Source organism: Callorhinus ursinus, unplaced genomic scaffold, assembly GCF_003265705.2.
Source record: "Callorhinus ursinus isolate GAN/ISIS: 27379988/994484 unplaced genomic scaffold, GSC_fseal_2.0 scaffold2, whole genome shotgun sequence".
Taxonomy (NCBI): domain Eukaryota; kingdom Metazoa; phylum Chordata; class Mammalia; order Carnivora; family Otariidae; genus Callorhinus; species Callorhinus ursinus.
The window spans coordinates 20,979,225-21,005,752 of NW_027397064.1; the positions used below are offsets into that span (position 1 = coordinate 20,979,225).

At 37.5% G+C, this 26,528-nt stretch overlaps 1 long non-coding RNA gene across 1 annotated transcript; it reads left to right on the forward strand.

The window, feature by feature from the left end:
• The first annotated feature begins 2,210 nt into the window (after positions 1 to 2,210).
• LOC141374641 (uncharacterized) lies at positions 2,211 to 24,864 on the forward strand. Its single transcript, XR_012381682.1, has 3 exons — positions 2,211 to 2,303; positions 6,646 to 6,764; positions 24,171 to 24,864. It is a non-coding gene; the product is annotated as an uncharacterized lncRNA (long non-coding RNA).
• The last annotated feature ends 1,664 nt before the right edge of the window (positions 24,865 to 26,528 follow it).

Here is a 26,528-nt window from a genome sequence, read left to right on the forward strand (position 1 = left end):
TGCTACATCTTCGATGGCATATACATCTTCTTCAAGTACAGTTCTGATATGTCACTTTTAACTTTCATCAAAATTTGAAAACTTTCTGTGGTACCCACATTCCTACTGAAAGAAGACCCAACTCTTCAGACTGATACTCCAGACCCAAACTTTAAGTGCAGTTTTCTCCCCTTCAGGCATCCTGCGTTTCAGTTAAACTGTATTGCTGCTCTTCTCCAAACATGCCACATGCTTTCTCACTTTTGTGTCTTTTGCTAATGAGGCTGCTTCCATCTGGAATAGCTTTCTAAAACATGTCATCTGTCAAATTTCATCTTTCAAGACTCATCCAAAATGCCACCTACTTCATTAAACCATTCTTGAGTTTCCCAATGAGAGAGTTCTTTCATTGTGTGTGTGTTTTTTTCTTTTAGCCTGAAAGCAGACAAATACTGATAAAAAGACTGCTTGTACACAGGTGTTCATTTAGGCAGCTATTTATCAAACCATCAAATTAAAAGAAAACACTGTACCAGGGACACTTTTTTATTTCTCATGTATGTACTTATCCCATCCTATCTTATCATCCTGCAAACATTAAGCTTATCTATTCATTCATCTTACAAATATTTGTGGGACACTTGCTATACTCCGGGCCCTCTGCCCATGAGTGGACAAATATGGAAAGCTCCTGAGTCCATAAAGTAGGTGCTTGTAAAGAGAGGTTGTCTTTGTGCTAGCTGGCAGGAATTTTAAGAACTGAAACCTGGACAAGTGTTCTCTCAGGGGCAGAGTTACTGTTTTTATATATTAAATCAGGTGTATCTGAGTGCTGAAGTGGCTGGGGGTATAAAAAGCAGCAAACCCACAATTCAAGCTCTTTTCATGTGATGGTTGGTTGGTTCTCCTCAGCTGCACCCCAAGGAGGCGGCAGGGGAGGCCGTGCTATTTATTGCTTTGTACCAGTGTTTGCATCTTTGTCCTCCATACATCCCATGTTCTGCTTATTTGATGATTTGAGAGTAAACCAAATTAAATACCCATTTTGAACCCTGTACAAATGATAATTCTCATCCAGAACATATCTGGTTATGATCTTCAGTACTCTATTTTTGAATAGTCAAACCTCACAAAAGTAGGGAACAGGCTTTGGCACCCAATGCCATCAGTATACATCTTGACTTTACTTTGATATCTGTAAAATTAGGCTAGACCCCACTTGGACTTCCCAGTTTCAGAAGCAAAAGCATCACACTTTTTAGAGAAATAGAAGGGAATCTGGTCATGTGACCTCAGTTGACTGCACAATTTCTCCATGTGTAGATAACCCCCAAAGCTGCCCTCCTCTTTCAGGGGAACAAGATTCTCTTCATCTTGTTTTCATCAGGAGGAATTTTTCCTAAATGGTCCTAGTTGTCTGTACCCTCTCCTCCTCCTTCCTGCAGAAGTAGAATGAGTTACCTAGGTGGTGGGTTGATTGGGGAAGTTAATCTATCAAAAGTCTGTACAAGACGAACCATGAGAGATGATGGACTCTGAAAAACAAACTGAGGGTTCTAGAGGGGAGGAGGGGAGGGGGATGGGTTAGCCTGGTGATGGGTATTAAAGAGGGCACGTTCTGCATGGAGCACTGGGTGTTATGCACAAACAATCATGGAACACTATATCAAAAACTAATGATGTAATATATGGTGATTAACATAACAATAAAAAAATAAAGTCTGTACAAAGTAGATTTAGCATAAAGTGAATAAAGCATTACTCTCCTCATCTGCAAAGACTACTTCTAAGACTTTGGTTAGAGACTCTTCAAAGAGTATTTAAGGTGAGTTGCTGCAGTGAAATACCTACAATGCCCTAAAACAGAGGTTTCCCTTGGTAGGGGTCTTCCCAAATTCAACAACCATCACCTCGAAGATACCTTTTCTAAACTCGAAAAGAAAAAAAAAAATCATCATGCTAGAGGAAAGAATGAATCATTATTTTTATCCCTGTAGAAAATATTATACAATTTTTGTTATGAAAAGACAATAACAATATATTATGTGAAGAGAAATGTAGGAAAAGAATGTTAGAGGGGAGTCTCAGGAAATAAATTAATAAAAGCATTATGTTTTGGTATGTGATACTCTTTAGCATGAAATTTTTAAAATTTGTGATTTCTCTGATTCTAAATGGGTATTTACTTTGTACCTAATTTTGTATTTCTTGGGTTTCTTGAAAAAGGTCTTGAAATTGTACTGACTTCAAGCTCTTCAAAGCCTGGATCTACCCCTGGCTTTCTGCACTTTCCACTTTGGACCAGTGAGAGGTGACAGTCCTAGGTAAGTGTGTCTGCTCTGCAGATCCAAACTTTCTCTAGATGGGCTGTTTCAAATTTTAGATCAGTGGTTCAGCATTCATCAGAATCACTGTACCATCTGCTCTATACTGCCAGTTCCCCCAGGGTTTCTGATTCAGTGGTCTGGATTGGGACCTGATTTGTATTTCTGACAAAATCCCAGGTGATGCTGAGGTTGCTGCTCTAGGCACCCCACTTAGAGAACCACTGCTCTAAACCACTGGCTCTTTGACTGCACACTGGAAACACCTAGGTGCCTGGCGCCAATCCTTAGTGAACCTTCTGATTTAATTGGCCTGGTCATGATGTGTTGTATAAGCTCTCCAGGTGATTCTAATGTGCAGTCAAGGTTGACAACCAGTCATCTAGACTGTGGGGGCAGGATTCCTAGTACACTTAAGTAGCAGATCTAAGCAGATCTTCAAAAAAGCATTATTAATAATAAGGGTGACCTTTTACACATTATCGTGTCCATGCTATTCTAGATGATGACATGAAGTCTGTTAACTAAGAAGCCTTTGTTATATAGACCAATTGTACATACCACTATACCACCTGTTGCTTTTTATATTTTCCAAATATAATTTCAATACATATTTGGAAAATCAACAGTTTATATGTTGAAGTGAATTTTGGGGGGACGTCATGATAGAGTTCATTAAAAATGGGAGACATTCTATAAGAACTCGGCAAATTAACAATCTCTGAGACTAGAAGTTAGATTTTGTAGATTTTGGATTGGTGTGCATCTCGCCTGCATAATTTATGATGCTCTGGAAATCTAAAATAGTTTGAAGTTTCTTAATAACATTTCTTTTTGGTATCATAATTTTATATTCTCAACTAATTTCATGTCATTTTCCTATTTGATCTGGTTTAGCAGCTCTAAGAAAATGTATTATAATACTTATTTAATGCTCAATTTATAATTTTTTTTTTCTCACCAGAAGCTAAATCCCTTATGATGGTTTCTCTATAACATAGCTGTTAGCCTCAAACAGAAGAGATTGTGGCATCTCTAGATTTCTCTTTAGCAGGGCCCTAAAAGGGCTGGCCATTGATCCTCTAGGGAGCAGTGGCTTTAGAATGAAAATAATTTCTTTAAATATCTAGGTGCCTCGTGGAGATGGGAAGTCTTTATTTATTTATTTTTAAGGATTTTATTTATTTATTTGACAGAGAGAGAGATCACAAGTAAGCAGACAGACAGGCAGGCAGGCAGAGGGAGAGGGAGAAGCCGGCTCCCTACTGAGCAGGGAGCCCGATGTGGGACTCGATCCCAGGACCCTGGGATCATGACCTGAGCCGAAGGCAGACGCTTTACCGACTGAGCCACCCAGGCACCCGAGATGGGAAGTCTTTAACTACATATTATATCTCTATACTTATTATCATTCCGTTTGGAAAAACATGTCACATAGGGCCAAAGAGATCCAGTTATGCTGTAGATTCTGCTTAAATGAATACCTGATGAAGCGATAAACCCATTTTAAAATGAATTTGCTGCTCCCATCAATTCTTTGCGACTCTGTTGCAAGCCTGAAAAATGTATCAAATAATGAAACTTGATAATCTGACCCAGCTAAATGCTGCAAACAACGTCCCAGGCTGTACATATGGTGAGCCCTTTATTTATTTAATTTCTGATTTAAAAAAAAAAAAACAACAAAACCCTCTGTGGAGGAATGTCTTTTCCATCTTCCAGATAATGCATGCAAAAACCTGGCTACGCAGGAAACTTAAATTGTACTGGGTTATTTGGACAAACATAGAATTAATTTATATTAAGTACAGTGTGACACTGTCATTAATTATGATAGAGTATTACAACAGGAGCAAAAAATGCCTGATTCTTGTGGCTGACTCTACCGCTAAACAGATAATCCAAAGGGCCATGTTTCAAATAGGAGAGTTGTCCTATTTGGCAGCTGAAAGAGTCCACCTAGTGAGGTCATCTCTTTTATAGCCTTTTGAATTCCATGTGAATAGTCCTTGGGGTGAGGGAACATTTTTGTTCCAAAAGTCATTATCAGGGCTGGAAATTCATGCCTCCCAGAAGCAACATTTTTATCCAAGTGCCTCATTTTACCCTGGTGAAAGATTAAGCATTCCTCACAGGAGCATTGAAACTAATTGTTACCAAAAAATTAATTAATGACATGTACAGATGGAGGTATTCCCTTGCATGGAGAGGGCTAGAGAGGAAATGTATATCATTTTTCTTAATAATTTAATTATAATGGAATGATTATGATAGCACCTTGCTTCTGCAGGTCTTCAAAAATTGAAGGCTTAGGTGTGATTTTTATCAGTGGCTGGGGAATGAGTTAAATAGCCTTTCAGTGTCCCTCTTCATCTGCTGTTTTCTCATACCTACTGAGCCGCTTTCAAATGATAAATCACTGTGACTTATCATAATTACATGTCCATATGATAATGCAGTGCTGACCCTCCAGCAGCAGAAAATGGATTTTTAATTAATTTTTTTCCAGTTATGATGATGAGTTTGTACTGAGCTTGCCATCTTTGACTCCACCCTCTTTGTGACTAATAGTATTTTTTTCTGAAATAACTTAAGACTCTGACAATAGAGATCTATTGGTTTTGCCTGCCATTTCCCCTTCTGATAACAGCACCCCAATTATCCTTTGGGGGTATGAGTTCTCACCCATTTCTATCCATATGGTTGGGGTGGAGTTTGATCCCTCTCCTAGGCTCTGGGGTTGGGTACATGGATCAGACAGATGAGAGCCCAACATCTGCTTGGATACACTGCTTCAGGGATAGGTAGGTAATAATGAAACTTGGGATTCCTGCTGGAAATTTTGGAAAAGAGAAGTTTTATCTTTTGTTTCTGGTGTTGCTAAACTGGCGGGAAGTGATTTGAGAGCTCGTATTGGAGCAAATCTGGAGCTTCAGGCATCTGTCCCATTCCACTTCTCAGGTCTATTTTCTTAAAACAACGGCCTGTTTTAAGAAAATAGACCTGAGAAGTGGAATGGGACAGATGCCTGAAGCTTGAGCACCTGGATCCAGTAGTGCCTGAAGTAGACTTTGGAATTATGAGAGGTCAAAAATCCCTGGTTTTTGTTAGATTAGAATAGGTTTCTATTACTTGCAATCAAAAGAATACTCTCATACACATGCTCTGTGGTCATAATTCTGAGAATATTAACAAGGGGGAAAATGCAAATAATGTCCCCCTAAATTATATCTATGTATTGAGGAATCCAGTGTATTGTATTTCTAGCTGATTTCTCCGTATCATTTCTAGGCTTAGAGTACCTGAAGTAGGAGGAAGCTAAGAGTTTCTCACTTTAAAGAGGAAGAACTTAGAAATTTGGAATGTTTTCATGAGAAACTAGGAACATTATTACTGTCTTCTGTGTTTGAATGTGAAGGCCCTTGTCTTTATTTACAACCAAGATTTGACCTAAAGAAACAAGAAGCAAGAGAGAGACATAATAGGCTTTTTTGGAGGTGCAGTTTACAGTAGCTTACGAGGAAAAAGCTGGAATGGTTGATAAATGGGAATAAAATATTTGTAAGCAATGATTATTCAGTTTAAAACTTATTTGTAATTATTTTAATATGATAATTTTAATTAGGTAGAAAAGTGGTCATACAAGAAGAGTGTAGTTAACCCCAGGCCATGACATCTTGAGGTCATTTTATCTGAGTTTGCTGTTCCCATCAATTGGTTTGTGTAGACTGTTGAATTCTGTGAAGATTTTTTTTTTGCATGATGTTAATCACCTGGTCACCGAGTTCTGAAATAACATGAGAATTATGGTTTGAACTGGGATACAGGTAGCTTCCCATTGCCTCTTTCCTGCTCTTAGGTTATAGATTCTGGGATTCAGACTAGAAGTTAAGGCTTTTTGAACAGCCAGTGCCCTGTTTTTGATTGGCCTCAGTTGTTCTGTGGGTCAGCAGGCAACAGCAAGGTGGCCGGCTACGTGTAGGGTTGAGTGAAGCTAATTAGCTCTGATGGGAATCAAACATAGGATCTTGGCATTACTAGCATTATCCTCCATGCCTCCTCCCCACTCCCCCCGCCGCCCTCGCCAACCACCAGCACACTGATGTGCATGACACATGAGAAGCTGGCAGGTCCATCATTTTGTTGGGCCACAGGACTCACCGGCACAGGTGTCCTAATGCATCTGAAAAGGAAGGAGCTAAAATGAAAAACCTCACTCCACCACTCATCAGCCCTGCCTCCTAACATTTGACCAGTGAATTAGTATCAATAAATTAAAGTCACTTTTGTTGGGGATGAGCTTTATATTCTTAAAACATTTTTTTCTTTATATGTGTTCTAGGTATCAACTATGTGTGGCGGGTGTTACGGGTGGAATTGTGTCCTCCCAAAATTCATATGAAGTCCTACTGCCTAGTACTTCACAATGTGACCTTATTCAGAAATGAAGTCTTTACAGAGGTAATCAAGTTAAAATGAGGCCATGAGGGTGGGTCTGAGTCCAGGATGGCTGGTGTGCTTATAAGAAGGGATGGATTGGAACAGACATGCCCAGAGGAAGGACACTGTGAAGAGATGTAGGGACAAGACAGCCATCCACAAAGCAAGAGGAGAGGTCTGGTCCAGATCTTTCCCTCATGGCCCTTAGAAGGAACCAATCCCACTGACCCCTTGATCTTGAACTTCTAGTCCCCAGAGCTATGAGACAATACATTTGTTGCTGAAGCCATGTAGGGAGTGGTCCACTGCTATGGCAGTCCTAACAAACTAATACACACAGTTGGCCAGTGTCCGTGGCCCTGTAGCTCAGGATGTAGTATTTAACCATCCTCTGTGAGGGAGTTACCACATTTCGATGTAAAAACTCAGGAGGCTTGTCCATGAACACACAACTCTCTAGTAGAAGAGCTTCAATTATAATCTGGGTGTTTGATTCCAAGTTTAGTGGGTTTTCTTCTCCCAAAAAACAACTTTAGGAAGCTGAGGGATGGATATATATAAAACCTCTCTTAAAAATGAAAAAAAATATAAACAAAAAATGCTTATAGAACACCCATTTAACTGCCATCCAAGTTTAACAAATGTTAACATACTACATTTCCTTCAGGTTTTTTCTTCAAAAAATAAGTCATTACAGATATTTCTTTTGAAATTCCACTTATAGATCATTCTCTAACTCCTCCTCCAAGGCAAACACAAGCATTAATTTGGTTTATATTCAAGCCATATTTTTTTATATACTTGAATTTTCCTGACATACAAAAAATGTAGATAATTAGGTATAGAACTAGATGAGTTAGATGAGAATATACCATAAAAGTGTTTTGTACAATTTTACTAGTACCACCCAATTTTCCCTTCCTCACAGCTTCTGGAAACCACTCTTCTACTTTCTGCAATATGTATTTCACCATTTTACATTCCTCATGTAAATCTTATGTCCTATTTTTCCTTCCGTCTGGCTTATCTCACTTAATGTCTTTCAGGTTTATACCTGTAAAAAGGTAAACTTTTTTTTTAATACAGTTGAATAATTTACCATTGTATTGATATGCCACATTTTCTTTAGTCATCTACAATAGACATTTAGATTTCTCTAATGTATTGGTTCTTGTGAAAAATGCTACAATAAACATAGAAAGACAGATATTAGAATTCTTCTAATTCTATTTTTAGTATTTTTAGAAACTTCCATATTGTTTTACAAAATCATTTAACTGTATCATATTTCTGCCAGTAGTTAACAAAGGTTATTTTTTTTCACATACTCGTCAACATTTGTTGTCCTTTGTTTGGTTTTATAATAGCCATCCAAAATAGAATGAAGTTTTGATTTTTTATTTCTCTGATAATTACTGATTTTAACCACCTCTCCATATATCTGCTGGGCATTTGCATGTCTTTTTTTTTTTAATTTTATTATGTTATGTTAATCACCATACATTACATCATTAGTTTTGATGTAGTGTTCCATGATTCATTGTTTGCCTATAACACCCAGTGCTCCATGCAGAACATGCCCTCTTTAATACCCATCACCAGGCTAACCCATCCCCCCACACCCTCCCCTCTAGAACTCTGTTTCTCAGAATCCATAGTCTCTTATGGTTCGTCTTCCCCTCTGATTTCCCCCCCTTCATTTTTCCCTTCCTGCTATCTTCAAGCCATATTTTAATATTTTCACTGTATTGTCTAGTAAAAATAATTCTGCACAAAGTAATGTTGCAATGGAAATCATTGAGAAATTTTTGTGTGTGTATATTTGTAAGAGTTTTCTTTAGATTAATACACCTAAAACCCAGATTGATAGGTTAGAGGGAGGCACTTCTCCATTTTCACTAAATATTGTCAAATTGATCTTTAAGTGGGTGATACCAAATCATACACTCACAGCATATGAGAATTAGTATTTCCCCATATCCTTGGTATTGTCATATTTTTAAGTTTTTAGAAATCTGATGTAATTTCTTATAAAATTTTTTTTGTTTATTGAGTGCTTGTGAGTGGGAGGGAGGGGCAGAGGGGGAGAGAGAATCTCAAACAGACTCTACACTGAACATAGAACTTGGTCTCAGGACCCTGAGGTCATGACCTCAGCCCAAACTGGGAGTCAAATGCTTAATCGACTGAGCCACTCGGGTGCCCCAACAATCTGATGTAATTAAAAAATGTCATATACATGTATATAAATACACTATACATGTATATGTACACATATACAGCCATATAGAACATATAGTATTGTTTCCATATTTAAAAATTTTATATGAAAGCTATTATACTTTATGTATTCTACTGCAACTTGCTTTTTGTACTTAATGTATTTGTGAGATTTATTTAAGTTGATATATGCTTTTCTAGGTCACTCATTTTCACTGCTATATAGTATGCCATTGTATAAATACATCATGGTTTATTTATGCATTCCCCTCTTGGTGGATATTGAAGATATTTCTGATTTTTCTGGCCATGGCCCTCAGTATTGCTGTGAACATACTTAAACATGTGTCCTTGCACATACTTGTAAGAGTTTCTCTATTTGGCCAGGAGTGGAATTGCTGAGTCATAGGATAAATATGCCTTTAATTTTACAAATACTGCCTAATTATTCTCTTAAGTAGTTAAATTACTTTACAAACCAATCAGCAGAGTATGAGAGTTCCCATTACTTTACGTCCTTGTTACTAACACTTGGTTGAATCACAGACCTGTACCTCTGAACCAAATAATACATTATATGTTAAAAAAAAAAAAAAAACAGGAAGGGAAAAATGAAGGGGGGGAAATCGGAGGGGGAGACAAACCATGAGAGACTATGGACTCTGAGAAACAACCTGAGGGTTCTAGAGGGGTGGGGGGTGGAGGGATGGATTAGCCTGGTGATAAGTATTAAAGAGGGCACGTTCTGCATGGAGCACTGGATGTTATACGCAAACAATGAATCATGGAACACTACATCAAAAACTAATGATGTAATGTATGGTGATTAACATAACATAATAAAAATAATAACACTTGGTATTGTTACATTTTAAATTTGTTCATTGGACAGGTTTAAAATAATGTCTGTATGCTGGTAAGCTGGCAATACACACAAAAAAAGTTCTAATTTGCAGCATCTGTCCATTTGCTTAGTGTAGATACTGCCACCTCCACCACTGAGGAAAGGCCAGTATGAAGTTACTAATATGACTTCACTGAATGTTGACAATGTGGAGTTGGGGAGTGATGGGTACAATCAGCTCTAGCATGATGGTTCAAACTGGTTTCCTTCCACACACCACTGGTCATTAATATTTACATTTCTCTGATTACCAGTTAGATTGAGCATCTTTCCCTATGTTTTTTCACCATTTGTGTTCCTTATTATTTGAAATTCTCCTTGTGCTTCTGACCATTTTTCTCTTGGGCTGTTGGTCTATTTGTTATTGATTTTTAAGAGTTTATTATATATTTTAGATACTAATTATTTGTTGGTTATGAATGATAAGCGTCTTCTCCCAACTCGTCCTGTCTTTTCACTTGGTTTAATGGTATATTTTGTTGTAAGAAGTTAAATTTAACATAGGGAAGTTTATCATTCTTAGTTTATAGTTTTTGCTCTGTGTGTTTAAAATTATTTCCTACCTCAAGTTTATAAATGCTTTCATAAATTTTATTTTAAACATGTTAAGGTTTTTACTTCTATTTTAACATTTAATCCTCTTGGAATTATGGAATTAAGTAGGGATTTTATTTCATTTGCTCTGATAATTTTTTTTTTGGTTTGTCTTTCATTTCTCATTGATCTAAATTGTCCTCTCATAAATCAAATGTGTAGGCTGTTTATTGGTTCTTCAGTTTGTGTCATTGGTCTATTTACATATTTATGCATAAATACTATACTCTGTCAAGGTATAGTAATAAAGCTACCTCCCCATATTCAAACTTGATACCCACAAAGTAATTTTGGCAATCTTGGCCGTATGGGATAGTGCTTAAGAACACACTAGAGATCAGCTGCAGAGAAATCTTTGTTCTATTAGTCTGACCTTGTATAAGATTTTAATCTCTATGTGCCTCAGCTTTCTCATATGTAAAATAGGGATGAAATAGTATCTACCTTGTAGATATGGTTTTTATGGGTATTAAAGAATTGTGTGTGAAGTTTTTAGAAAAGTGCCCAATTTATAGAGAAGGCTATTATTTGCTGTTATTGCATAAACACATTTAGTATCAGTTTATCAGGTCTCCTAAAATATTCTTCTAGTATTTTCATTGAATTTACATGTTAATATGGGAACACATGTTTATGATATTTAATTTTCATTTTCATGCAAATAGCATATTTCATCATATATTTAAGTCTTCCTTTCAAAAAACTTTTAAGATTTCTTTGTAATATTCATGTAGATCTTTTGTTTTATCTCTCATCGAGTACCTTTTATTGTTTGCCATCACTATTAAATGTCCCTTAAAACTGTAGACATTTTCTTTGATAGGAGTTTGAGAATCAGTTTTAATTTCATAAAGCATTTAAGAGATTTTGATAACTTTATTGAAGTTGTGGGTAATTTGGAGGATAATTTTCTCTTTATAATATTCCCTTTATGAACATGGTATATGTTTTAAAAAATTTTTTAAGTCCTTAGTTAATGGCATGCAAGACATGTTAGTGTTATGCTTAGGTACCTTATAGTTGTTGATCGTTAGTGTACATTTTCTATTACATTTCCTATTTGAGTGTAACTATAGATGGGGATGCAGTTAATTTTTGCCTGTTCCTTTTACAAAACTCTGTTAGTTTTTGCAGTTTGTCTGATATTTTCTTGAATTTTCTGGTGTAGATAATTATATCACCTGCAAATGATGACAGTTATGTCTTTTTGTACAATTCCTATATCCTTTTAAAATTATTTTTTAATTGATTGGAAAATCTAATGAAATGTTGAACAGTGGGAATGGTAGATGGTAATTGTTGACATTTTCCTTTAGTAGTACACCAAAACTAACAGTGGCAAGGTGAAATCTGAAATCATATCAATAACCTATGTGTACTTTGTTATATTGAATTGGATTATTTTGCATTTTGAATAGATCTTTTAACCTGTGCTTGATTTTTTTTATCACTATGCATTATCATTTGAAAAATATTGGTTCACTGAGTTACGTAGATATTCTACGTGACAAATTTCATTATACAGCATCAACAAAAATCATATTCTTTAATATAACCACCTATCTCATCAGAACAGTCTTTAAACATTGGGACACTATCAAGCTCATGGTCATGATTATAAGTTTTCCAAAATTCTCATTTTCACTTAAAAGCTTAAATTTTATCAACTGGCAATAGGTGTTGTTAGTTGTCAGTTTTCCTAAACGTGACAGATTCACTACCTCATGTTTTGAAAAAATGTATGCCACAACCAAACATTGATAGCCATAATTTGTCCATTAGTCATTCTTTCAAGTAAAAGTGGTGTTCCATGGAAAATGGTAATTTTACAATTCAAAAAAACAGTGATTTTTTCAAGTTAACTTGAGTTTATCAGTATGCAGCAGAAAGTGCCTTATGTGTACTTCTCATTTTGTCACATCAATACTAAAAATGTACATATACATTGGTTAATTTAATAAAATAATACCACTGCTTCATGGAGGTCGTCCTTAAGTAACATTGGCTTTCTGGGAGGGTGTTTTCTGCAAGTGGATGGTAGTAAAATAGAAAACGCCAATGAGTACCGTTTAGTGTCAATGCTTTTGTTTTAGCAGTTTACCCACTAGTGTTATTATAATATCAGTAGACATGTCAACACAATAAAAATGGCCGATAACATCCTCATATTATTATAAATGTAATTTTGATTTTGTCTTTTCCAGTTCCTTTAAACTTTATTATAAAGTGTTTCTCTCAAAAATAAATTAATGCTGAAATGAAAAGTATCCCCTCTGATGGTCTTTCATTAGGTAATTTTAATCTGTTTATATTTGTTGTTATTGCTGGCTTATTTGAACTTAATTAATCTTTTATTTTCTGTTACCACGTTGTTTTTGCTTTTTCTTTTCCCTACCTTATTTTCTGGCTTTTATTGTTGAGATATGAGTTGATACTTACTTCTCAACTTTGTTTTCCCCCTGCTACTTTGAAAGTTTGCTATTTGATTATATATATTTTTGTTAAGCAGTTTAACATCGTCATTATCATTGTCATTATTGTACCTTAGCTTTTCTGTTATATTTTATTTCTTTATTTCTCTCTGCTTCATTCTGACTGAACACTTTTGTACCGCCTTCAAATTAATTACTTCTCACTTTGTCTGTATCCAGGGAATTGTTTATAACCTAATAAAACCTAAGTTTTATTTTTGCAAATTTTTAGCTAATTTTTAATTTCTAAAAATTCTAATTCTTTTTTCTTATCTACTCATTCTTGATTCATATCTGACTGCTTTAGTTTCATAACTTGTGTTGCTATTTTATGAAAATTATTCCTTCATTTCTTTGAGGATATAAAATATACCCAGTTTAAAGTCATTTTTGACATTCCTAAAATTGCATTTTCTTCCTTTAGCTTTGTTATTTATCTTATACCTGAAATTTTAGTTTGCAATTCTATCTTGAGTGACAGTCCCTTTTCATGTTCTCTGTGCTCATTCTTTCCTGTCTGTGGTTTTGTAGACAGACTCTACACAGACTGTGGCTTCTCCTTATCTAAAACCAAGTTTCATACTGATGCCTCTGTGCTCTTGTTCCATGATAATATTGGAGAAACATCTGTATGACTCAACTGTGATCTTTTGGGCAACCTGGCTGGGGTCCTACCTGCTTGACTCTTTCTACTTCTTCAACACGCCCCCTCGCCCCCCATATGAAGTATATTCCTTCATATAGACCAATGTCCTGGGAATTTGTATGGCTTTTTCAGCTTTTTTAATATTTCTCATATATTATTTCAGGTCTTTTATTTAATGCAGTTAGTCTGGCTCAGGTATTTCTCTACATCCTATGTGAATCAAAATCTCAACTGCTTTTTCCGGTTTAAATTTTCCATTAAAAAAGAGAATGTGCTATTGTGGGCTCTTTGCTCCTCTTTCCCCCAAATATTTTGACACCCTAACCCCCAATGTGTTGGTATTTGGAAGTGGGGCCTTTGAGAGGTAATGAGGCTCGGATGCAGTCATGAGGGTAGGGCATGCACTGAGGAAAGGCCATGTGAGCATGCAGCAAGAAGGTGGCCATATGCAAGCCTGGAAGTTGGCTTTCATCAGGAATTGAATCTGTTGACACCCTTGATCTTAGATTTCCCAGACTGAGAAATAAATTCCTGTTGTTGAAGCTACCCAGATTGTAGTAGTTTGCTATAGCAGCTGTCTGACTGTAAACAGTTCTGGAATCTGGTTGATTTAGTGCCTATAGCCCCTACTTACTTCTGTTTCTGTTCTATTTCCAGCTCTTGTGTGTATTTACATATTTTTTAAGATGTCCATGTTTTCAATATTTTTAAAGTATTTAATCTCTCAGTACTCTCTGTGTGTGTCATGGAAAAGGTTGAAGCATTAATTCAAGGCACCATGTTGATTGGAAGCCTTTAGGCTATTTCTTTAGGAACGCCTATTAAATAAAAATGTAAGCTCAAATGGTAATACAACAGAGATAGAGGTACTGGATTAATTAGTAAAATGTTTAGGACAGGAGGAATTATGCATATTGAATTCTCTGCAGCACTCACCACAATGTTTTGCATGTAATAGATACTCATTATCCATTAAGCCCCTGGCATTTGCAGATCTAACATTTGTGGTTTTGAATTTTCCCGAGTGACCTCCAGAGGGCCCTGAAATTTTGCTGCTCCCAGCATGAATGTCTCATGGTGACTTTGTGGTTCTCTGTTATCAAATGATCTTTATTGCACACTATCATCAAATGCACACAACTGAATTTTTTTATGTATAAAATAGAGGTGAAATAAGGTATGATCTAATAAAAATTTAAAAAGTGGTAAAATTGTGGCTTGGACATAAAAGGAAACAGATTTTCAATAGAATATGGTTCTGGAGAAAATGAAGAACATTTGCAAAATGTTCTGAAATAGGGAATTCAAGAATATGTAGGGGACTCTGGAAGTATTCCTAATGAATGTCAAATGTCCACTATAAATATTTATTGATTGGAAGTTATTTGAATTGGTCTTAGAAGTTGCCTATGTGATGTGATTTGAAAAACAATAGGAAGACTCTGCTGTCCCTAAATTCCTCTCCTCCTATCATAGTGTCTGATATTACATCATGAGAGATTCATTACTTTGTGCTAAGTATTGACCTCTCTCTGAAAGTATCTCTTTACATTTATATTCATCTCTTACTGTGCAGGGAGCAGGCACATGGTCACCAGCACCTGAGACTATAAGTTCTCAGATCCATGGACCAGATATTTCCTGAACATCTCTTACGTGCCAGAGACTCTTGGAGGTATTTTGTGGATGACACAAAGATGACACATAGGTACTTGTCTTTTGGGAATTCACAGTCCAGTGGAAAAATGGATGGAATGAAATACTAAGACATAATGTAATGAGTGACAGTAATGTAAGGAGTGACATTTGTATGAACGAAGTTATCCTCTGGTAGTTTATAGAGGAGAGAACAATCAGTGATTGAAGGAGAAATAAGAAAAAAATCTTCAGAGAGGAGGCCACATTTGTATCTTGGGAGGGACTAGAGGAATTTGCTTGCTAGGAAGAGAGGGGAATGATTCTTGTCAGGATTCTGAGGCATTCTGAGCACTAAGTCCAGGTCTGGAAGGTGAAAAGATGAGAGAAATGAGGGTCTCAGAAAAGTGCTAGGAATGTGAAAGACAATTTTGTGCCGTTGTCTGCTCCAGCCAATTAGGAAACATGAAGAAAACTACTTCAATTCCATGACATGAGGCATGATTCCTCACCTAAGTCAGACGTCAGTGATTTCATTTTATTTATTTATTTTTTACTGGATGCCTGGGGTAGAGTGAAAATAAAACTTACCCAGAAGTCTGAAGACTCATCTTCTAGACTGGTTCCACCACTTATTAATTCTGTAATTCCGTGCAAACCATTCAACTTGCTGGTGCTTCTGTTTCTGCAGTATGCAACCGTGGTCGGTGCGCTGACATGGCAGTGTTTGCTGAGGATCTCAAATAATGTATTTGAAAACACATCGAAAACTATGAAGTACTACACAAATACAAAATTAAGGTGAAGCATCTTTCAGCAAGTTACTGGGCCAGACCAATGCAGGGATCACCAGGGACGGTGTGTCAGCAAAGGGTGTGTTTAAGGCACACAGGCTAATAGAATGGTTTGGGGGACTTTTTGCCACAAAGGTATTTTCTGGATGATCGTTGAGCTGCTGCCCAGGATGAGGGCTCCTATACTGTACCTTTGGTTATCCCAACCCTTGTCCTGCTCCTCATCTGCATTTTGTAAATGAGGATATGAATATAGCTGGGGATTTGCAAACTCATTGTTAGCAATAAAGAAACAATTTAAGGGAATGCCACTTAGCCAGAGGGGCATCACCTTTGTCTACAGGCAACTGCTACTTTAGTCATGAGGAAAGGTGATTAGAGCTGGGTTTTTTATTTATTTTTTATTTATTTATTTAAAATTTTCAGCACACACTTGCTAATCAAGCAGAAACTGGAACCCCCATCTCCCATTACACTGTTGTCTTTTGTATTTTGAGGAAAACAGCATCCCTACTTTTGCTTTTTTTTTTGTACATGATACAAAATTAGCTAAAGACTAATAAGCTAAAACGGTAACCTTGGATTTTGTGAAAGTTAAGGAAAATTTAATGTCAAGAGTTATACATCTGCAACTGAAATGAGTCCCAGTGCTCCCCTTCTGTTCACAGATTCTGGGCATGCCAATAAAATACCAGAAGACTTGCAATACAGTGAAATTGGTTCTTTGGGTATCATAGCACCTTGACTTGGAAGGGCTTTAACCTTGGCCTCATGCTTCCTGCGGGGCCTGTTGCTGATGCTGCGTAAGTGCTAGAACTAGCAAGCAGTGCTCAGAATTTTTCATCTGAGTAAAATTAAAAATGAAACCTTCAAAGTCCTATCGATCCTAGACATGTTCTATATGCATTAAATTGAACCTAATGGACTGAGAAATGAGCATTTCAGCACGTACAGGTAAGAATTATTTGTATGAGAATAGATTACTCACACGCTCTTTATCCAGCACTATATGTATTTATCGACATGGCTAGGTAACACCAAGGCATTCTGCTGAATCTCTCTGAGATAACGGAGAATCAGTTTTCATTCAGGCCACTTAAAATTTGCTCAACATTGATCCATCATTAGCTCTTGGCTTTGCTTCTCTAAAATGTAAGTGGACAAGATTTAATGAATACTTTGACCATTGGAAACACAGAGTAAGGGCCTTAGTATGAATACAATACCGAAAAAATGTGTGACTCTACAGATTTCTGAGCTCCTGATCATTGTCCCCATGTGTCTTCATTTGGCTTGTTTCTCTGTTGCAATGGGTATTTTCCCATCCCTATATTTTTTCCTTGTGCAGTCTTACCTGCTTCCTGATTTTAACTATCCTCTGTATTCCTAGAACTCTCTGGCCTATATACCTATCTTGAGTTTGACTTTGAACTTCAGACTCCTATATCCAATGGACTACTGGAAAACTCCTTAGAAATTGTACTGTCACCCACAACCCAACATGTCTAAAAGTTTAATTTGTCATATTGCCATACCCCCAACCTATACAAGGGAAGCCTTGCAGTTTAGGTCTTTCTTGGGCTCCACTGCTCCCTCCTCTCAGCTCCCATATTCAATTAAGTCCTCATTATTTTATTGCCTAAATTGAGCTCACGTAGACCCGCTTCTTTTGTCCCTAGAAACAATGCTGTAGTACAGAATCTCACTGTCTCTTGTTTTGAAAGCCGCTGTCACCTAATCCTGCTTCCAGTGTAGTATCCGTTTCCCCAGATGCATTTTCATGGTGTAGCTGGAACCAGAATCTTCTCGATAACACACACATCGGTCCACGGAGCTCGCCCTCTTTAGAATCTCTTAGTGGTTTCTTAGCATCTACCGACTGATGTCTAACTTCTTAATGGGGCTCACAGATCCTTCGTGACTTGGCCTGCCCCTGCCTTATTAGCTTTACCTTTCATCCTGAGTGTACCATGGATTTGCCCTCCATACTTGCAATGTTACTTCACACTGCATGTCTTTATTCCCAGCCTTTCCTCAGGAGGCAGTGGCCTGCTCTTATCTCCACCTCCAGTCAGCCCTGGTTCCTCTTTCAAGACTCAGCTGCAGCAACCTTTCTCCAGAAAGCCTTCTCTGAAATCCAATTTGAAGTAATTAATCCTCTTTTATGCTCCATCACATCCTCTGCAAACCTCTCTATATTGAAATTTTATTGACAGTTTTGTGCATGTCTCTACTTCACTAGGCCATAAAGTTTTTGATAAAAAGCCTATTTTGTCTTCATCTTAGTGCCTTCAACATGAGACCCAATGCCTTCCATTTGTTAAATGATTAAAAATGTTTCCTAAACTGTCTTTGAGTTAAATGAATACATTTTACACAGAACTTCCTTTCCTTTGGCTGAGAGCTTTAGAGAATTGGGTAGACTATTGCAAAAAAAAAAAAAAAAAAAAAAACTTGGAAGAATTCTTAATTAAGTTATTTCAACTTATAGGTTGAAAACTGGTTTTAAGCAGTTTGTTTTTTTCTTTAAGTCCTAAAGGGTATACACCAAAGTTTCAGCTTAATTTTTTAAGACATCGGCTAAAAGTTTTTGGAAACCCATTGCACTGCCAGTATTATAGGACTATTGCTATCACATGTAATAACATCTATAAAACCATTTCAAATATTAGAAATGTAAATACCTTTCTGTAAATTGTTAATAATGCCCATCAGATTAAGTAATTCACAGCCATCGATAACTGCAAAGACTTGGGCCCATCATGTAACCATCTGCATCACTTTTGAAGAAAGCCCAAACACTTTATTAACATGAGAATATTAATATGGGAGTATTAACATGTTCTCTTGGTCATTTTAGTAAATTTCCTCACAGTCTAAGAATCTCGAAAGTAGAGAAGCCAAAGCATCTAATTTCTTTGGGAAAAAACCAAAACAAAACAGGAGATTAACATAAGAAACATAAAGACACAACACCTTAACTGTCTCTTCTCCCTCCCAAATATCACATCTTAAATGGACCTGCTAGACATGAGCAGAAGGGTGTGGATGTTACAGGTCTTTTTAAAGATTCCATTTTGATCATCTACATTGATCCATTTATCTGAGATGGGGTGATATGATTATTTCTAAGTTTGTTCTACTGAACTTCCATTTATTTGGTGGGTTTTGGAGCCAAAATTGACCTGCTGTGCCTCTTATCTAAGGAGCCTATAATGTGTATATTCCTGGAAATGAGGGAAAAAATTTGTGTTTAGAAAGTGTATTTATAGTGACACTCAAGAATTTTTTTGTTTAGAGAGACTTACATATCCTCCTTGAAATAAGAACAGCAAAAAGGAGGAAACAAATGCAAAGCTTTAGCAGTAAAATTGATTTTGTATCTTGAGGATTCCTGAAATATTTAATTTTGTTCTTTTATTAATCTACTCATTTAAGAAGTATTAGATGAGGATCTGCTATGCACCAGGCACACTGCTCAGTGTCTTGTCAATGTATAGCCTGGTAGAAGGGTCAACCAAAGAATAATTTACTTATAAAGTCATGGATTTTTCCAAAAAGAGAAGTCCAGGGGGCTATGGGAGAACATCTTGAGGGACCAAACTCAATCAGGGTGTGAAGTTGGTGTTCCGAATGGCATTTAGGCTGAGAAGTGAGGAGTGGAGAACAGATAGCCAGAGGAAGGCGTGGAGAATTGTGTATTGGTCCAGGTTTCCCAGGCAAAGATTACAGAGCACACAATTCCTGCCAGGATGAGCTGTCCCCCTCAGGAAATGTGTTAATACTCCTAACTCTCCAGTGACCCCACCCTGGATGTCATAATGCTTTTTCCTTCTCAATTTCCAATCTGACCTTTCTGAGCTCACCTGTCAGGGAGTCTTGCTCCTCTTTCTAGGTAGTATAAGACTTTACTGAAGAGTGAGGCAGAAGGTGATAAACGACAAATTCGGCTAGAAGTGATAAAACACTACAGTAAAGAACAAGCCCTCTCCTTCAAAAATAGAAACTTAGTGTCACACTGGAGCTCTTTAACATTTTCTTCTGCTTAGAAGCAGCTCCCAATGCAGAGGTCCAGTAAATTCCTAGATTAATGTATATTATTAGATCACTCTAAGAGGAAAAAAATTACAAGTTTATATAGATTTTCCATTTCTTCATCATCTCTGATCTTTGGATGAGATTTTAGATTTTTAATCTGAATAATTACATTTCTCCTAGGAAATAAATTTCTCCTAAGGGTGTAGTTCTAGCAATAAAATCGATTTTTTTTCTCATAAAATAAAGAGATGCAACAATATGGATGAATCCCACAAACAAAATGTTGAATGAAAGATGCCAGGTTCAAAAGATAGTTTATGATTTGATATATACAGTTTCAAAACAGGCAAAAGTGAATTTTGCTGTTTGGGAATATTGTTGGTAGTGTTATCCTTGATGGTGGTGAGGGGGTATGGACTAGAAAGGGTCACAGGAGGGTGCCAGTGTACACACTATACATCCTGTGTTATAAGTGTTCTTATGATATATGTGCTCTTATTTATATACAGTGTAAGTCAATAAAAGATTTTTGTTTTGTTCACTTACAATGAATAAAGGAAGAAAGCATTTGCCCTTGCAAACATGACTCTGGCCATATCTACAGAGCCATTAAGAAGTGGGCCTTTACAATGATCCGGTTTCTTTGATTCAGCTCAATAGACATAAGTTGGGTATCCCAAGAAAAGTACTTTGGACCAGATTATTTAGTTCAAACTCCGGTCTGATAATGCTAAGTATGCAATTGCTCAAACTAACCAAATGGTTTTAAAAAATCTGTATCTCATTGTGCGCCAGAGCGGAGGGTTAGAGAACACGCTTCTAGGTTATATTTCATCGCATGCATGAAGCATTTCCAATATGCCCTTTTATTTCTCCAGGAGACAGCTGAAGAAAACTGTATGGTGCTGTATAGCCAGTCTACATACAGTGGGTTTATATGTACTGAAATGTAGATTTTATGGTAAACAAAGAATATTTTTCTGAGTTGACATCATTTCAATGGGGATGTGAGTTTGATGACTAACCTTCCATTTTCTGTGAGAGCAAATCAATGGGCTGGAATATGTGATTACAGATGTATGTTCTTGTTTTACTTGGGCAAGTGCAAAGAAGGGAAATGTATCATTGCATGCTACATTGGTGTTGTGAAATATAATTCTGTGTACCTCTCCTATTTCTTAAGTTACTTCATGCTTTTCAAATGTATCATTTCACACCTTTGCTGCTGTGACCCTGGTTTCCCTGCTCATTGGAGGATAGCTGAAGGTTGTTCAAAACAAAACAAAACAGTCCTAATGTTCTAATGAAGCTATTATAGGATGCTGAGTCTGGAGTCTTGGTAGCCAGTGGCCTGGCTGTGTATGAAAAGCACTCTGCTGGAAGAAAGGGCGTGGGGGATGGGATACTGCTCATCTCTGCTGTCACTCATGAATGATGCTGGGGCCTTTCTTACTACTATTTATATGCAAAGTATGCCTTATAGAGCTGTTCAGTAGCTCACGAGTTGGAAGATACAAGTGGTTTTTCTAAGGCAAGCTCAAGCAATTAAAGTTAACATTCCTGAGAGCAGAGTACTTGTCAGGCTGAGCAACAGGCAACTGAGTGGTAAAAAACTCCTGGAACATTGCTGGGTTCTCTTGAGAACTGAAGGTAGCGCCAGCGCAACCTGCGGGATAGGACTGTGTCTCATGTAAATGAGTGAAGCGGCTTGGAGAACATCCTCCTCCAGGGGCATGCAAGTATCCTCAGGCATACCTGGATGCCCAGGGAAGTCCTCCTCTGTTCATCTTCTAGGAGTGGTGCCCTGCAGGGCCACATCGGATAGTAAACCGAGCAGGTAACTGGAAGATAAGGCCTCTTAAACGGAAATGATTATCTAGTTGCAAAAAAAAAAAAGAGAGAGAGAGAGAGAGAAAAACCCCAGCGAAAGCAAACAAAACCCCCAACCGTATGTTCATGTTAATATTTGGCACATTTAATAAGAAATACTGTTTTCTTTTTTATACATATATCTTATTGTCACTGCAATGATCTTAGGCTCCACGACAGCTTATTTTCATTCCCCCCTGCAAATCTCCTTCGCTCATGTTCAGCTTCTCTCTGAAATCGATGGACCACATGAGCCACAAATGATTAGGGATGGAAAATTAAATCTATGAACAAGCAGAACTAATGAAATGCTTCACAGTAAGGCAAAGGTGGGATCAGAATTACTGTAGGCTAAACAAGCCTGCAATCATTAGGTACAAAAGTGGGAGCAGAGTGTATGAGCTTGGAGGAGGCGAGCGTATTGGGTATGTGATCTCCATGACCCAGCCATCAGTCCACCATAATGCCTCTAGCCATTTACATTTCTATAGATATATGGACCTGCTGCTATTGACACGTAGATACAAATATATACGCGTATGCACCTTAGACATTTTATACTTGCAATGTACAAATCATATGCCTTATATTTATATATCCAGTAACCTCAAATCTTATCTGCAAGATGATGTCTAACATCTTTTCATTATTGGTGTATAAGATTTTGACATAGGAAGCTTTTTGGCAATTGGTTTCAGGTCTAGTCTTATAGTTTACAGAGTGCATGTCCATCCTCATGTTGTCATTTCCAAAGGGATTCTTGCTCAAAAAAACATCTCTTGCTTGTTTCCTGATGTTTTCCCCTGGGGAAAGGGGAAAACCTTCCGTTTCCCCAGTTGAATCTGACACCAAGTAAGAAAAGTCAATAAATGAGGCTAAAGATGCAAACACCATTGAAGGATGACATTACCCAAATTCCCGCTAAGATGGAAGGATGAGTTTTGATAAACTGCAGTGTACTGGGTACCCAGAATTAGAGGGAATTCCACTGGTCAGCAAATTGAGTATAAAGAAAGAGGGCTATTTGACACAAGACAAATAAGTGATTCCTTCATAGTATGAAGGTGGCCTGTTTTTGCTTTTTTCATTTCTTCAAAGCCCTTGATTTGGTGCCAGGCACATATTTACCAGTTCGGATGGATTTCATTATCAGCAAAATGGGGCAGTTACTTGAGCTGTCAGTAGAAACTTCACGTTCTATACTGCACGAGCGTATTGGCTCCTTTCCTCATTCTTCATCTAGTCTATTCCTCTTTTAAAACTCATATTACACGTTCCATCTCCCAGGAAGACTTCCCACAGGCCCATGATGATGCACCGCCTTTTGCCAATATTCCCAGTGTACCTATTCATACCTAGAGCACAGCACTTTCCTCTCTCTCACTGTGAATTTGGCTTACTCTTTGCCTCATCAGACCATAAGCTCCTAAAGCTGGAAAAAAATGCCTTATTTAGTTTTAACCAGTGTCTAGTTTCCTAGTTGAAACATTGCCTATTGAATAAATGAACAAACTCTTTAATTACTATGACTGATAAAAGGAAAAGACTGGATTGCAGTGATTGGTTTAGCCACAAGACAACATGGAGAAGTCCCAGGAAAATTGATAAGCCTGCTTTATTAACAATGCACTTTAAAAAGTCAAATCTATTCCGAATTTAAACAGTGCTGTTTAGTATTTTTGTCAGAGTTCCTGGTCCATAACATTTACATGATGAACTTGCAGCAGAAGAATCTTGGAGCCCAGATGAACTTTCTCATGATAGTTGAAAATGCCCTGGAGAGTGGTGCCTTCTGAAATGCCTCCTAAGTCACAAGAAAAGTAGGCGGCTGAGGGCAAATGTTGCCCAGGAGCTAAATCACCTGCATGTGTGGATACCTTTCCCTTGAGATGGTAGCTACTGGAAGCCAGAGACCAAACTTTCAACAAGATTAAAGAGATGCTATTAATTGCTATCGATCATGGGTCAGCAAATTAAATTGCATCTGCAACTGCATCTCTGAAAGGTCTACATGAGAAATGCAGTTAATGGGTCTGGCTGCCCAATGTTGTGATTAATTAAAAAGGGCATGAAACCAAAAAACAAAGGTAAAGAAAAATGTAATGGGAGCAGGGTGGACATCCTTGGAAATCTCAAATCAAAAGGCTTTCCCAGGACCTAAGTTGTCATTTAATTCTATGTCCTGGGTATGCATGTATGTGTGTGTGTGTAAACAAGCAGAGACGGCTAAATTACTTCCTTGTTTTCGATTTCCAGAATGCTGATGAATACCAATATGAAAATTAAACCAATATTTTTATATTCTGTGGAGAGAGGTGTTAGAAATGTATAAACAATTTGTATCACACTAGGAAAATAAATTGCTTCAGGTAAGAGTATGGTAAGTATGGTAAGGGTAATATTTGCCACAAACTGGAGAATAAATCTGTGACTCTTGCTATTCTAACCTTTCACTTCCATTTCAAGAATACTACGACGAGACATAAGACCAGTGGGGAACTTTTGCTCTTCTGATGGCAGTTACTCAAACCGAGACGGAAACAGCACTGGCAAAGAAAAAGTGGGCTGTCCTGGAGATAAGCCTATCTCAGGTTGATCCTCAATACCTGATATTACCAGTACCTTCTGATGCCCAAGTCCTAAGATGAGATAGTGCTAACACCTCCAAGGGAAGCATGGATTCCACATTTTTGGTGGTGGTTATTTAGCATCAATATCCTTCTAATCACCTGAACTAGAAGCATGGACTATTTTAATTCTTGAATCCCCAGTGGACCTGCCACGAAGTCCTTTTGCCTCAACCTATCTGTTCGACTTTCACCATGACAGGATCAGATCCTCGTTAATCCTTCCTTGACGTTTGTAATGCCTCTCATTAGTGCCCCCCTTTCTCTCCAGACCCTAATCCATCCTTCATGCTGCTGTAAGAATTGTTACTCCAAGACACAAATATGGCTATTTCATCTTCTTTTTTGATGTAAATCACAGTATCAATAAAAACCAAATCCAGTTTTCATAGCATGATCTTCCAGGGCCTAACCATTGGGTTTCCTTCCTGGATACATCTCTCACCATATCCCTCTATCTCCAACCTCACAGTCACATTACACCTGACTGCTTGTCACACTCCAAATAGACTATTCATTTTTCCTATGCTACAGTGTCATCCCCTAAATGCCCATGCAACTTGTGCTCAAGCTACAAGACCCCAATCCAGGTTACTTTATTCATGAAATCTCTTACATTACCAGCAGTCCCGATAATGATAACTAACCAAAATAGGCTCTTGTTATGTGCCATGCTCTATTCTAAGCTTTTTTATGGGTAGTATTCTGTTCAATTCTTACAACCCCTTGGTTTCTAATTGTATGAATTGGAGAAAAATCACAAAACCTCTCTGATTCTCAGCATTCCAGTCTGCAAAATGGGAATACTAGTGTATAATTTCATAGTGGTTATGAAGATGGTTGAATTAATACAAGTGTCTGGCACCCAGAAAGGGCTCAAGAAAGGGTAGCTAAACTTTCTATCCAAATTCCTCCCTAAACCCACCCACCTCACACAACTATTCATTGGGAAAGTTTTATAACTCAATTCTTAAAGTATAGCTTTCCTAAAAGTGCTTCTACTCAAAGCCAGGTTGGTAATGCAAGTATTGGGATTAATTAAGTTGGAGATTGGGCTTCAAAGAACCATAGAGTTCAAGATTTTCAAAAGTTAGCCATCAAATCACTGCCACAACTGACAATATTTGAAGTGTAAAACAAATTTTGAGTACTTAAAAGAAATTCCTTTAGTTCAACTCATTTAACTCTTACTCTATGAAAGGCATGATGGTACTAGCTTTATCTGTTCATTAAAAGACCAATGTGCCTTCTGGATGTATAAGTTCGGTCAGGAAGAATCAGGTATTCACACCAGACAGTACAGTTTGAGGCTCCCTGATAAGACTATCACTCCAATTCAAGTTATAAATCCCTTACAAATGTGGTAAGTAGGTATAGGTGAGGTTGCTGGCTCAGAGTATTTGTCTTTCAAAGTCATGAAGGTACTTTTCTTTAAAAGAGTAATAGTCTCAATGTGGTAAGCCCTCAAATAACAACAAACCCAGGACTCTAATCAAAGTTCATAGCTTTCTCTACTATGCTTTGAAGTGCCCTCCCATGAAACTTGAATCAGAAATGAACTGTAAACAACCCTTTGCAAGGGACACGGGGAGCAGAGAATTGGACACGCAGGAAATTGAAAAGCAAGAAAAATCTAGTCTTGTTTTAAGAAAAGGTTGGTGGAGTGGGGGTGCAAATACATATGTGTGGGGACTCCATGCTGACGTTTTCTTAGTGCTTGACTTTTCCGTTTCTTCCTCCAACGATGCAGAAGATGATGGCAATTTATAAAATATTGTTCAGTTTTACTCTGTGTCAGGCAGCATGTTTGTCTCAAGGGGAAGAAAAATAACAGTTTGCTCTTATTCCGCAAAGAGAGCTTACACACATATTAAAGGCAGCGTCCTCTGGGTGCTGGTGGTCCACAGCAGTTCTTGCCCTGAGGCTCTTTGTTGCCCCTCGGAGGTCATTTGGTAGAAAGCCTCTTGCCCACTGCTCACCCTGCTCA